We start from the raw sequence: 15636 nt of genomic DNA, 5'->3' as shown, positions 1-15636 counted from the left end.
TTCTCACCTCTTGGCCCACAGCTGAGGGTCCTAGGTAGCAGCATGAGGAAGGCTCCAGGGAAAAAACATAGCTGCTTCTTGTAATCCTTTACATATTTTTATTCTGATAAACTGGGCTAGAAAATCTGGGGGCTGGAGTGGGGATATTTTTCTTTCTTAAACCATTTCTAAGCAGTCAACTCCCCAGTTTCTTGCCTCTGGGTATTAAAAGATACCTCCCCAAAATAGGTTATGCCCAGCCCAAAGGAGGAAAAATATGAAAAGAACCAAAGCCTTCCTTTAAAATTTCAGACACTTTCAACTCTCTTAGATAATGAGTCTACCCCCTTCCTACCAAAGATCTCATCTCTAAATCTTATATACTATTAGGGGAAAGAAGAAATGTCAGTACCCCATATGGTGAGTCATTATACAGTTTCCCAGTCCTTTCCTTTCTGTACTATAAATAATGCCGTTTTTTTAAGGTTGTTTGGCTAAGTTGGTTCTTTAGTCTTTTTTCATTGTATGTGCTTCTTTTTTACAGGGCCCCTCTTAAAGGAGTTTGGAGGGAGTGGGTAGAATGTGGGTCCAGCTAAGGATATCTAAGAAGTTCCTGAATTTTAAGGATCTGCACAGGCCCTAAATGTAAACATTCTGGTGGCTCTATGCTAGAGTGATTCTCAGAGCTTCACACACAGTCCAGCCACACTTCAAGAAATCTGTATCCTCTCCTGGGGTGTGGTAGCCTAGGAGTGCCCTTTATCCTGCGTTACTAGAATGGATGCTTTGCCTAAAGGATGCAGTACATGCTAGCAGCCATCTATTGCATAATTTAGAGCATGGAAGGGGACAGATAATAATAGAATTGTGAAAGATAAACCATTATGTTGAGGATGATGTACCTTAAATTTCTATCGTGAATCACAGATAGGGCTAGAACCACACTTTGGGAGTGAGGGGTGGTGAAAAACAGTTTTACCCTAATCTGTAAAGTTACAACCTCTCTGGTTCTCAGTATCCCTATCTATAAAATAAGGAGATTGGTTTAGATGATCCTGGATGGCCCTTCCAGCTCTAAAAATTTTGTAGAAATAGTTGTTTCCCCCTAAAATATGATTACTCTTGTGCCTTTAAACTGTTTGAAATGAAGTCTGGTTTAAATTTTGTGGACCATTTCGAGAATAAGAAATATTTTACTAAAATTTTAGTTTCTGTATTTTGAAGTAACACTGAATAAGTGAATGAGTAAGAATGCCATTTAAGTAGCGCTTTAATTCTGTATAAATAAAGTCTTCTAAGGTGGATTCAGTGAGGTTTAAATTTTTGAATAGGACTGGAATTATGTTTGTGCTATTCATTTGCTAGGTAAACTTTTTTTAAAAAAGAAAATTGAACTTCATCCTAACTCTGACTTTTCACAAATTCACAATTAGTGAGATTTCTAATAAGTACTGTGAAGTGAAACAAAGAGAAACTCCAGAGGAGCTCCTCTTGCTTTATCCCTATGCTCCATGCTCAAGTTGAACTTGAAGTCCATGCAGACCACAAGGTGGCACCATTAAGCCATAAAAGTAAAGTTCTGCTGTAGCTAGAGAAAACTTTTGATATCAAATAACTTTATTATAAAAGTAATACATGTGCATTAAAGATATCAGCTTGACCTCCCAGTGCCTAATTAATGGCTTTATTATATAATTATGAAACAATTGAAAACTTCCTATGAAAGGAATGCTAATATGAATGCTAATATGAATGCTAATGAGGATAATGAGATATTGATAGTATTTACCTTATGGGTTTTTGTGAGGATCAAATCAGTTATTATAGGAAAAATGCTTAGAATAGTGCCTGGAGTATCCTAACTTCTAATAAATGTTAAAGATTATGTGTTTCAGATGCTGCTGAAACATTTGTTTGCATGGTAATAGTAGACATACAAACAAGAAATCTTCATTTTCCCTGTCATTAAGCTTGGTTCCCTAAGAAATTCTACTAAGTAATACCTGATTAGCCTACTTCTAATTATTATATGAGCATAACATAATAAGTTGACCCTTCGATAAGTATCATTCTGCAGTTCACACATTTCAAATTAACCTCACCTTTACTGCATTAATAAAGTTTTAATTATGAAGTAATTGATAGCATAAGAATTTCAGACACAGTCAAATTAGACTAAAATGTTGGAAATACCACAAAATGCAAATTAATCACAAACTTGTTAGACTAAAAATGTATCCAGTCTTGGTAGATCTGTATCTATCTAGAAATTACTCTATTTGAACTCTGTTCATTAGTTTTGAAACTTAGAAGTAAAATTCAGAAAGTTCTACATATAAATTTTCTCTTTCAAATGTTCTTCTAAATTTTTTTGACCGTTTAGAGAATAAGGAATGTTTATTCTGTACTGGAATATTTTGAAAGGATAGTATTCTCAATTCCTTTTGTTTTACTTACCACCATGCTTTTAGAAAGAGGACAACCTTTTTCCTTTTTTTAAGAACCTAAAGTAAATATTCCCATAATTTGTCTTTATTTAGGATAGATAACCTCAAAATTAAAAATAGGAATTTTTGTCATAATATCAGTGAGAATTTACTTCCCAAGTCCTTCTAACGCATCTTCCAAAACGTAGATAAATAAGGGTCATAAATCCAGATCAGTTTTAAGATGGATTGTGAACTAGAACCTCAGAAGTTTTATAGTGAGCAAAGAAAGCACTGCGTCAAGATTGCCATTACAGTAAAACTATTCACCCATAAAGAAATGAGACTGGTTCCATAGCTAAACATGTTAGCCAGTCTCATCTGTGTCACATCTTTTAAATATGTTGCCTAAGAACCCATCATCAGAGTCACATTTTAAACAAAATAGATAGTAATTTTAAAATTCTTTTAGACTATGTGTATTTTGATTGGCTTAAAATGCCAAAGAATTTGAATCTTTATAAAATGAAAAAATATAGGGCAAATTCTTTTTTCATGTGGTACAGAATTTGATAAGAAAATTATGGTACATAAATAAAGTAGAATACTCTGCAACCATTAGAAATTGTTATAGAAGACTAGTGACATGGAAGGATGTTCACAATATAGTAAGTGAAAAAGTTTAACATTGGTTATGTACAGTATGAGTTAAATATGTGTATTCATATAGGAAAAAACATCTGGAGGGCCATAGAACCAAAATAATGATAGTTTAGGTGGTAGAATTATGAGTAACTTTTATTTTCTTCTTGCCCATATTTATTTTCTAAAAATTTTTTACAGTGAACTGTAGAACTAGTAATAAAAAATGTTACTTTAAATTCCTCTTATACAGTGAACTTAACTGAGTGAACATGCAGCAAAGAATTATTGGGTTCCTCCTGTATCTAGGCTTCAAGAAACAATGTTCCCGGCCCTGTGCAATCTCCCAGGATACACAGATAAATCAGATCCATTTCTTGCCTTCTAGAGACATGGTCTGGCAGGAGTTTTAAAAAACAATTGTAAATGATCAGTAAAGCTTTGTATGAACTTTTTTTTTCCCTGATTATCTTGATAATTGTATAGATGCCACAGGGCACTTTGGAAATATTATGAACTATAAGTTAAGCCCAGCTCTGCCACTTACAGCAGCATTGGCCTTGGACTCGTTGATCTCTCTGAGCCTTGGAAATTATTAAATGTTAGCAGTTAGGGTTAAATGACTTCATTGGAAGTTCATGTTTTATGATTTCTTGACATTATTTTGTATTTTGAAACAGCTGTATCCTTTTTTGAATGACAAGAATAACCAAATGATATACAGAGAATACAGATTTTTGGGTTCCATTTACTTATATAATTCTTTTTCTCAGTTTTAGTACCTTTCTTTGGCATTAGAAAATATAGTCAATAAGATCTGATAAAGTTTCTTGCCAGCTATACCATTTTTTCTTGTGTTTTGTTGAAATGTCTGGTGCTTTGATCTCTGATCAGAGTTGCTATGTAAGCATAATGTAGTCAGTCCATTTAAACCAAAAATTTAAACCACTTAGTCTTGCCTTTCTCTGTGGCCTTTCAAAATGAAAAATAAATCAAAACATTGTGTATGGTTAGTGATATTGAATGTAGAAGACCAATTTAAAGTTATGGTATAACAAGTATATATTAAAATAGAGTATGTTCTCTCCATTAGTTTTTTTCCAATGTGTAGGAAAAATTTATTGAATCATGAGTTCTTTTTTATTGTGTAACATGTATAGCAAAACATTTGGCATTTTAACCATTTGTAAGTGTACGATTCTCTGGCATTACTTACTTTTACAATGTTTTGCTATCATCACCACCTTTCATTACTAAAACTTGATCACCCGAGTCAGAAATTCTTTACCCATTAATCAGTAACACCCCCCATCCCTCTTTCCCTCCTAATCTATTTTTTGTCTCTGAATTTGCTTATTATAGATATTTCATATAAGTGAATCCTATGATATTTGTCCTTTTGCATCTGGCTTATTTCACTTAACATGATGTTTTCAAGGTTCTTCCATGTTATAGCATTATCAGAACTTCATTCCTTTTAGTGGTTGAATCATATTCCATTGTATGAATGTACCACGCTTTGTTTATCCATTTGTCTGTTGATGGACACTTGGGTTGTTTCCACCTTTTGGCTATTGTAAATAATGCTGCTGTTATCATTGGGGTACAGGTATCTGTTTGAGTCCCTGTTTTCACTTATTTGGGGGTATATACCTGAATAGCATTGCTGGGTCACACGGCACTATTTCACATTCCCACCAGCAATGCACAAGAGTTCTAATTTCTCCATATCCTTGCCAACACTTGTTATTTTATGTTTTTTTGTTGGTTGGTTGGTTGGTTTTTAAATAATAGCCATCTTTGTGGGTGTGAAGTGGTATCTTGTGTTTTCGTTTCCTAATGACTGATGATGTTGGTCATCTTTTTTTTGCACTCACTGGCCATTTGTATATCTTCTTTGAAAAAATGTCTTTTCATCTGCGTAAGTTTTTTTTTTTTTTTTTTAAGAAATTTTATTTTGAAATAAATTCAAACTTACAGGAACAGTTGCAAAAACAGTACCAACCCCATACACAGAACTCCAGCATACCCCGACCGCCCTCCCCTGATACCCCAATCCACTACATTTAACATCCTGTCACACCATCATTTCTTTATTTCTCTTCCTCTCTCCCTCCCTCCCTCCCTATCTATCATCCATCATCTATTGCTCTGTCCTCTGAACATATGAGAGCTAGCTGCACACATCTTCGGAAAAAACACTGTAATTCACATATACTTTCCCATGGACAAGAACACTCTTTTATGCAATCCCATTAAGTGCAGCTAAGAAGTTCAAGAAATTCAACATTGATACAAAGCTTACATTCTATATTTCCTTTTTTTTTTTTTCCTTATGTCCCATCTGTGTCCTTTTCAGCCTGTTCTCCTCCATCCTCAGATCCTATCTAGGATCATCCTTGGCATTTAATTGTCATCTATTTAGACTCTTTTTTTTTTTTCAATTGTGGAAACATATACATAGCCTAAATCTTCCCATTCCAGCCCCTCCCTTGCATTCCATTAGTGGGATTAATCACATTTAGAATGTTGCAGTGCTATCATGTTCCCACTATCCCTTTCTAGAAGTTTCCCTTCACCCCAAACAGAAACCCTACACTCATTTCTTAACTCACCATTGCCCTTTCCCCCACTTCTCGGAACCCCTACTCTACTTTTCATCTCTAGGGTCATATTCTTTGATACTTTCTTTGTGTTTACCGTGGGGCTTAAATTTAACATCTTAAATCTGTAACAATCTTGTTTTTCTTTGATACCAACTTAACTTCAATATGACACATAAACTATGTTCCTTTACTCCCTCATTCCCCCACGATTATGTAGTTCTTGTCAAAAATTACATATTTTACATTGAGTCCAAAACCACTGATTAATCATTACAGTTTATGTATTTTAGATCCTGTAGGAAGTAAATAGTGGAGTTACAAATCAAAAATACAGTAGTATTGGTATTTATATTTACCATGTGATCTTTACTGGTAATCTTTATTTCTTCATGTAGTTTCAGTCAATTGTTTAGTGTCCCTTCCTTTCAGCCTACTCAACTCCCTTTAGCTTTTCTTATAGGACTGATCTACTGGTGGTGAAGTCCTTCAGCTTTTGATTATCTGGGAATGTTTTCATCTCCCCCTCATTTTTACCCTCCAGGTGTTTGTGATTTCTCCAAGTCTCTGATGGTTATTGACTTCTGTTTGTATTCCATTGTGGTCAGAGAATGTGCTTTGAACAAATTCTTTTTTTTTTTTTTTTTTTTTAATTTATTAAGGCTTGTTTTTATGTCCCAGCATACGGACCATTCTGGAGAAAGCTCCATGATCACTAGAGAAGAATGTGTGTCCCAGTGACCTGGGATGTAATGTTCTATACATGTCTGTTAAAATTCTTTATATCTCTCTCTCTCCTTTCTTTGTTTCTCTGTCGGTAGGGTTCCCTTTAGTATCTGAAGTAGGGCAGGTCTTTTATTAGCAAAATCTCTCAGCATTGGTTTGTCTTTGAAAAATTTAAGCTCTCCCTCACATTTGAAGGAGAGTTTTGCTGGATATTCTTGGTTGGAAATTTTTCTCTCTCAGAATTTTAAATATGTCATGCCACTGCCTTCTCGCCTCCATGGTGGCCGCTGAGTAGTCACTACTTAGTCTTATGTTGTTTCCTTTGTATGTGGTGAATTGCTTTTCTCTTGCTGCTTTCAGAACTTGCTTCTTTTTTTCAGTATTTGACAGTGTGATCAGAATATGTCTTGGAGTTTGTTTATTTGGATTTATTCTATTTGGAGTTCACTGGGCATTTATGCTTTGTGTATTTATATTGTGTAGAAGGTTTGGGAAGTTTTTCCCAACAATTTTGTTGAATACTCTTTCTAGACCTTTACCCTTCTCTTCCCCTTCTGGGACACCAATGAGTCTTAAATTTGGGCATTTTATTTTATCTATCATATCCCTGAGATCTATTTCATTTTTTTCCCTTTTTTTCTCCATTCTTTCTTTTGTTCTTTCATTTTCTGTTTTGTGGTCCTCGAGGAGGCTGAGTTGTTGTTCAGCTTCCTCTAATCTTGTATTATGAGTATCCAGAGTCTTTTTAATTTGGCCTGCAGTTTCTTTTATTTCCATAAGATCTTCTGTTTTTTTATTTACTCTTGCAATTTCTTCTTTGTGCTCTTCTAGGGTCTTCTTCATGTCCTTTATATCCTGGGCCATGCTCTTCTTCATGTCCTTTATATCCTGTGCCATGCTCTTGTTGCCTGTCTGTAGTTCTTTGATTAATTGTGCCAAATACTGTGTGTCTTCTGATCTTTTGATTTGGGTGTTTGGGTTTGGGTTCTCCATATCATCTGGTTTTATCATATGCTTTAAGATTTTCTGTTGTTTTTGGACTCTTGGCATTTGCTTTACTTGATCCCTAATTTATCAGAACTGCAGCTTGGTGGCATACACTTTCTCTAACTAACCAGCAGATAGCATCCGTGAGTCACCTGTTCCTTCAAGTCAGTTCTCCCCAACTTTGTCTTTGTGGTATGTGGGAGTCTGATTCTTGTGGGGTCCAATTGGTGCACCAAGTTTGGGTGTGTTGTTGGTGCTGTCTGCCCTGAATGTGGGGCGTGTGTCTGGGTGGTTAGGGAGACAGGGCAGCTTCAATAATCAAACCAACCAGGTGTTCCTGGAGATTTAAGGGTGTTGCAGGAGCCTAAGCCTTCATTTCAGTCTTTCCAGAGATTGTCTCTGCCCTGATCCACAAGTCCTTGGTATTCGCATAGGGTCCTTGGGGTTTCCGAGCGGGTCCCCCTTCCCACCTGAGCTCTTCCAGGACCTCTGCTGAGGGCGGGGTGTGCCACGTCACAAGTGCGCGCCGGCCTCCGGGGAAGCCCTGGGTTGCCGGGCTGTGCAGGGGTGTTCCCAGCCTGCTTCAAAGATGGTTGAATGGGACGGGTTAACTTCCCTCTTTTCACACAACTCCGCTCTCCCAGCTCCAGGGCAGTCAGCTGTGGGTGCACTAAAGGCCACTGTACACGGCCGATATTGTGGAGTGTGTGCAATGCTGCGGGAAAGACTCCCCGTTGCACTGGATTTCTTGGCTTGGCTCTGGGCTGTGGGTCCGGCCCCGGGCAGGAGCGTCCCTTGCCTACTGGGGGGATGGCTGCAAGGAATGCGATTTTTTTCTCCTTTTGGCTCCCCTCTGCTCCCCTGTTCTCGAGACAATCAGGAGCGGGTGTGGGAAGGGGTATCCTCCATGACAGACACCGAGGAGTTAGCCCAGCCCGCTCCTGCCCGCTCCTGCCGTGCTTCAGTGCATGGCTCTCCTCGTCATATCTGCAGCTGCTCCTGGGCTTTTTTTTTTTTTTTTAAAGAACTAGTCTGTCTCCAAATGCCAGCCCACCATTTCCCCACACTGCAATGCTGCCGCCGGACTTTCAGCTGGCTTACTCACTTGTTTCAGGATATAGGCTCCTGGTTTCACCAAATGCACATTCCCTGTGGATTTAGCAGACCTTGTCTGGCTTGTGCTATGCTGGAAGTGGTATTCTGGGTCACTTTCTGGTTTTTATCTAGTATTTTTCATGGAGGTGTTTTTTTGCCCTGTCTCACCTAGCTGCCATCTTAGGTTCTCCTGCATAAGTTCTTAACAATCAAGATAACTGCCTTAAAGTTTTGTATTTTGACATAAGATTGTGGACCCAGAGTTTCAGATATATAAAAAAAGGAATAGTACTTTCTATCAATTCAGTTACTCACAGACTTCCATCAAAACCTTTCAGACTTCCTTCAAACCTTTATAAGTTGCTTTGTTATTTGGATTGAGACAAGTGCTGTTCGGCATCTCATCCGGAAGGACCTCTCTTCTGTGACTCCATCCTCCTGAAGACTCTCTGGAGCAGTGCCAAAGAGAAGACTTAGGAGCTTGAAAGGCTAGGCTGCCCAGACCTCCACTACCTGACCCCCCGAGTCCTGCTTTTAACAATCCCAGAAGGTCTGCCACAGCAGTCTACAGACATGTCCTTTAGGAACCAGCATGCTGGTGAACAGCCAGATGCTCTGGTGATTGACTGCTCCTCAGCTAGGAACCAGTTCTCTTTATCTTTCATGGAGGTCTTTACTCCCCACTAGAGGTCACCCCAGTGCTAGAAGCTGCTCTGTTACCAGCGGATCCATGTTCTCAAGTACAGCAGAGAACTCATCTCTCTCCCCAGAGCTCTCTCCCCAGGGCGGTAACTATTATTTTTTGTGTTTCATATGTGCCTGGCTCTGTTTTAAGCCCTTTGTATAGACTAGCTAGTTTATCCCCACCGCAATCCTCTGTTCAATAGATGAAAAAACTGTGCAAAGAGAGGTTAAGTAACTTGTTGAAGTTGAACAACTAGTAGGTAGCTGAGCTGGGATTCGACCTCAGGCAGTCCAGTTCTAGACACATTCCAGAGTAGTCTAGCTTTGTTAACAGCCTCTGACAGACAGAAATACTGCTTCTGTAAAGTGTGGCACACTCCTAAGAGTAGCCCTCTCAGGAGCGTTAGACTATATCACATCTTTTCCTCTGCCACCTCTAAAACCAGCCTTCGTATGCTTAGCTTTCATATCCATTCACGGGGGAACAGACTCAGCCCTTGGTGAATTAACGAAAGATACTAATTTATGTTCACACTTACATATTAGTGCCTCTAACTCAACTTGTGAAGTGGTTCTTACTAAACACTTCCCTTAGTAAATAGACAGCATCTACCTGTGCCTTTCCAAATGCTTAGGTTCTACAGGGCCTTCCAAAAATAACCTCGCACTCTCCTGGTTGCCTGAGACTACCTTACATTTTTTTATTTTTTGCATGGGGAAGATAAACACCTTCAGACTCAGCAGTCTTGTAGTGAAAATGTTAAGCCTCCATATGTTCCAACAATTTATCAGGATTTAGCTGATATTTTTCCCAGAGACATAAAAACTTATGCTCACACAAAAACCTATACACAATTAATGTACTAGCCCAAACTGGAAACAATGGGATGTCCTTCAGTAGATAAATGTTTAAACCATCTACTGTTCACCCATACCACAGAGTAACATTCAGCAATGAAAAGGAACAGACCACTGATACAGGCAGTAACCTGGATGAATCTCCAGAAAATTATGCCGAGTGTAAAAAGTCAGTCCCAAAAGGTTACACATTGTATGATTCCGTTCTTAAAATGACAAAATTACAGAAGTGAAAGACAAGTTAGTGGTTTCCAGGGGTTAAGGGCAGGAGAGAAGTAGATGTGGCTGTCAAAGGGTAACACAAAGGGTCCTTGTGCTGATGGAAATGTTCTGTATCTTGACCCTATCAATGGCAATATGCTCATTGTGATATTGTACCATAGTTTTACAAGATGTTTCCATTGGGGGAAACTGTTGTAAATTTTACATAGGACCTCTGTATCGTTTCTTAGAAATGCATGTGAATCTACAATTATCCCAAAATAAAAATTTCAATTTTTAAAAAATGTTTAGTCCTCTTCATCCATTGGATAACAGTTAATATGTTTTCTGATGGTTTTTCACATTATAACTTCTTAGGGAAGCTGTTGATAGTTTTCTAGTCATTTAGGTCTAATGGGGGTCTTAGAATTTTGGGGGAAGATTTCTAGTAATTGGATAATGAGTTTGTATAATGTTACGCATGAAATCATATAAATAGATCTGTAATTTGATCAAGTGTATTATGGGGGCTTGTCATTTCAAAAGAAAATGGCGGAAGCATTGTCTTGTGAATTTGAGGAAACTAGTTATTTTGGGAAATAACTATATAGTCTATAATTCCATCTCAAAATGATAAGCAAAACTTGTTCTTTTTTTAATGTGAAACCTGTCTTCAGAATCACTCCCTTGCATCATTTTAACATTGAAAAGTAAAGCCAAATTATGCATTATAAAGAGATGTTAGACATGAAGACCCAGCTTCAGTGGTCAGGATGAGAGAGGAAAAGTACTAGGCTTTAGGTGAATTCGGAATATTTGTTTAGGAAAATTGAATTAAATGGCCCAGTGATATGAAGTTTGTATTATAGAACTGCAGAAAACTCTTCAAAGTTGAGGATAGGAGATTGTCTGCATATTGTCATGCCATCATGATACTTACTGACACTGTCATGGAACAGGTCCTTCATACAGTTTTTTGGCCATTGTCATCAATTCCAGGCTAGCACTGATAGCCTTATGACACCATCCCGACTTATATTATTATAAATGGAGCTTCATAAAATACCATAGTTATTTTCCTATATAAATCCATGTAAAGGGATTTGATAACAGTGAGCAGGAATGACCAGTAAAAAGTTTACATGAGTTTCAATCTGACCCATAATTTTGGGATTTAAACTTCATATCCCACCATTTAGCATTGTATCTGGCACATTTTGGACACACAATAAATATTTGTTTAATGAATTAATATTGTTTTTTGGTAGTCCATACTGCATGCCCCATGACCTCTGTTTCCACGATCTGCAGGAGCAGAGTCAGTGGGGCAGACAGTGTACCCTTGTAGTCTTTCTCAGTGCACAGAGGCAGAACCAGAGTAGAAGCCACCCAGCAAAAGCGTGAAGGTCAGGTGCCACCACTGTTAAGGAGGGGCACAGAGTGTGTGGATAAATTCGGGACAGTTTTTCACTCTGAAAAGGAAAGAAAGGGGACAATCTCAGGAGGGGATTTAAGTACCAGCATTCAAGATGGATTAGAAATACTTGTTCTTAAATGAATCCTCTTTGCTTTAACATAAGTATTGGCTATTTTTACTTTTTTTTCCCATTACAAATAACATTTATTTCTAAAAATGCTTTGGTGGACTAATCTGGGATCTAGTCCCCATGTATAAGATGAAAATAGGAATTTTGAATTCCAAACAATCTTAGAGTTTGTTCTCTAATGATGGCACATAATTTATTGTTTTTCTTTTAGCTTTCTGTCCATTCTTTCTTGTGTGAAGCAACAGAGTAGCTCTTTATGAAGCCCTTTGTGTTCTTCCTTTACACTACTTTTTACTTGTCATGCTTTGCCAGCCTCAAAAGTTGATGCCTCACTGACAGATTTTCTGGAGAATCTCTACAGGTCCTGTTAGACTGTCTGTATTTAATAGAATAGTGAGTCCTTTTTCACATACACCTTTGTTAAAATGAATTTTCTATTTATTGTAGATCTTGCTCTGGCACATTACTGGATATTTTGTTGAACCATCTCAAGAATTCAGAGAAACTGCTGAGTGACCACTGGAAAAAAAAAAAAAAGATCTGTTCTTCTTAAGGCTTTGTGAGTACTTTCTACTGTGGACTTCCTTACAGTAAATGAAACCTTAAATGAACTGTGGCCTTGCTTTGGGCAAATGCAGTTCTGTGATCAAGATGAAAAATGTTATCTATCATTGGGCTTATTAAATTTGAGGATAAGGTTTCTCAAGGACACAGAGAAACTCACGAAATATACTATACTTTTTCTCATTTAAAAAATAGACAAGAAAGCCTGTCTTTTTCTGAGCCAACACTCAGAAGAATCCCAGTCTGCAAACCACAAAAATTCTTACTGTGTTTGAACCAAAAACACCAAGTAGATTGTGTTTCATTATTACAGAATTTAGCTGAAACACGTTACCTCATGAAAAGCACTTGATATTTGGTATTTTATTTTTAAAAAGATTGGCGTGCTTTATCTCATTTAGGGTATTGTAGAGGAAAATAGGGATATTACCCTCAAACAGTAATTCTTGACTTTTTTTAAGTTATTTGTTCTCATTGGGTAAATTTCTTTAAAAATTATTAGTATTATAATCTGTCATTTATTTTATCTTGATTTCTGTATTTCTTATTATAAGCAGAATTTTCCTTATTTAGAATCATCCTTAATGACATCTTCTCACCCTTCATATTCGACAGGTCATCAAGTTATGCTAATTCTGTTTCCTAAAGCCCCTTCCAGCATGCCCCTTTTCTCTGCCACTGTGTTAGATCAGACTCTTGTAATTTCTTGCCTAGATTACTACAATGACCTACTGGTTATCTACCTATCTCCAAACTTGACCCTCTCCAATCTAACCCCTCCATATTGCCATCCAAGTAATCTTTTTGAAAGACTAATAAGACCATGCCATTTCTTTGCCTTAAAATCCTTCAGTGGCTCCTCACTGAAATTCATGTGTGATAAACCTTACTATGAAGTTGCTAGGAAAAGTAAATTCATTAAAAACCCCTCATCTGATGCCTGTCTCAGAACAGGCTGTCAATATATGTTACTATTTTCCCTTTGTACAGAGTGCCTATGGGTTTCACTGTAGCTGCAGAGCTATGTGTACGGTAGCCCAGGACTAGAGGGACAGTGGTTCTGCTGGGAAACCAGACTAAAAGGAGTAGGGGACAAGAATCTCACCAGACTCAGCTAGCAGTCTTGCTTTCCAGAGGTGAGGCACATGGAGTAGCTTGGTCTAGCTCCAGTCCCATCAGTGTTCACAAAAGAAAGGACTTTGCCTGATAAGCTGTGCAAGCCAAGCCTGGCTACAATTAAGCTTTGTAACCTTAGAATAAGTAAGCCATCTCTATGAACACTTAAATCTCTGTGTTTTTTGTTGTCTTCTTTTGGTTTATTTTCTCTTTTAATTTCCCATAAAATTTCTTTTGACAGTCTTTATTTTTTTTTAATCTTCATTTTATTGAGATATATTTGACAGTCTTTAACTTCTTGTTAAATGAACCAAGGAGAAGAGAGAGAGAGAACTAGTTGTTTGCACTTTGGCCAGGAGAGCTAGGTAGAGTAGAATATCCTGAGAATCCAGGCATTCTGCTGGTCAGGGAGGTATCAGTGGAAGCAGCATGGCCTAACTGGTGTTAGTCAGAGAGGGCAGAGATTGGCATGAACCCAGTTGGGACTGCTGCTTTGGCTCTGCCTGTATGTTCCCCCACAGACCTGCTCTTCCTCCTCTCTCTGACTTCACAGTGGGAGTGTGGCAAAATCAGGTATTGAGATAACCACGAATGAGCAAAATAGGAATAGTACTATAATCTGAATAGATTCCATGATATTTCCAATTTTTAAATTTAATTTGTTACTTTCCTTAGCTTTTCTCTTTATTAAAATTTGAAGTTTATGCTGTAAACGCAGTGTTCTAGCAGGGACTTATTGAGTACAAATTTGGTTATCTTAGCAGTTTTTTCCTGCTTGGCTTAGTTAACTTTTGAGCACTGTTCTGTTTACCATATAGTCTATCTCAAATATAGTATGTATATGAAAGAGAATTGCCTTGTATTAAATAAGAATACCTGTCAGCAATGGCATTTCTATATAAAGGGTAGTTCTTTGAAGTTTAAGGATCCTGTTATTTACATCCTTTAAAAAAATTTTTTTTAGAGAAGTTGCAGGTTTACCCCTGTTTTTGACACTTTACATTAGTGTTGTACCATTGTTACAATTGATGAAAGAATATTAAAGTAGTATTATCAACTATAGTCCATAGTTGACATTAGTTGCATTTTTCCCTATATACCACCCTATTATTAACACCTTGGATTAGTGTTGTATATTTGTTATAATTCATGAAAGAATGTTCTTATACTTGTACTATTAACTATAGTCCAGCATCTACAGTAGGTTTCACTGTGTTATACACTCCTATGTTTTATCTTTCTATTTTTGTTCTAGTAACATATATGACCTGAAATTACCCCTTTTAACACATTCACTTACATAATTCACTGCTCTTAATTACACTCACAATAATGTGCTACCATAAGCCACCATCCATTTCCAAAATTTAACAGTCAACCTACATAGAAATTCTGTACAAATGAAGCATCTACTCCCCATTCTCTACCCCCAATCCAGCCCCTGGTAACCTATATTCTAGATTCTTATTCTATGACTTTGCTTGTAATAATTAGTTCATATCAATGAGATCATACAGTATTTCTCCTTTTGTGTCTGGCATATTTCACTCAGTATAATGTCCTCAAGGTTCATCCATGCTGTCACATGCACCAGGACTTCATTTCTTTTTACAGATGAATAATATTCCATTGTATGTATATGCCACATTTTGTTTATCCATTCATCGGTTGATGGACACTTCCATTGCTTCCATCTTTTAGCGTTTGTGAATAATGCTGCAAGAACATCAGTGTGAAAATGTCTGTTCAAGTTCCTGCTTTCAGTTCTTCTGGATATATACATACTAGCAGCATTGCCAGGTCATATGGTAATTCTATAGTTACCTTCCTGAGGAACTGCTAAACTGGCTTCCACAGCGGCTGCACCATTTTACATTCCCACCATCAGTGAATGAGTGTTCCTTTTTCTTAACATCCTTTCCAACACTTGTAATTTTCTGTTTTTTTAATAGTAGCCATTCTAGTGGGTATGAAATGGTATCTCGTGGTTTTGATGTGCAGTTCCCTAATAGCTAGTGATGTTAAGCATCTTTTCATGTGCTTTTCAGACATTTGTATTTCCTCTTTGGAAAAATATCTCTTCAGGTCTTTTGCCCATTTTTTAATTGGGTTGTGTGTCAATTTATTGTTGAGTTGTAGGATTTATTTATATATTCTGAATATTTAACTCTTATCAGATATGCAGCTTCCAAATATTTTCTCCCATTG

General features: G+C 37.3%; 1 protein-coding gene across 2 annotated transcripts in view; it reads left to right on the top strand.

Annotated features, from left to right (window-relative positions):
• ANKRD46 (ankyrin repeat domain 46) overlaps positions 1–15636 on the top strand; it is a 68493-nt gene that overhangs the window by 21322 nt on the left and 31535 nt on the right. The window contains exon 2 of one of the 2 annotated variants that reach the window (XM_037803342.1): positions 12196–12307. The exons of the other annotated variant lie outside the window; for it this stretch is intronic. The gene's annotated coding sequence lies outside the window, so the exon portion shown is untranslated. The remainder of the gene's footprint in view (positions 1–12195; positions 12308–15636) is intronic. 2 annotated transcript variants of the gene reach the window in all.

This window comes from Choloepus didactylus, chromosome 14 (genome assembly GCF_015220235.1).
Source record: "Choloepus didactylus isolate mChoDid1 chromosome 14, mChoDid1.pri, whole genome shotgun sequence".
Classification (NCBI taxonomy): Eukaryota; Metazoa; Chordata; class Mammalia; order Pilosa; family Megalonychidae; genus Choloepus; species Choloepus didactylus.
The sequence above is the reverse complement of the archived record's forward strand: the minus strand, read 5'-3'. Positions and strand labels throughout refer to the sequence as shown.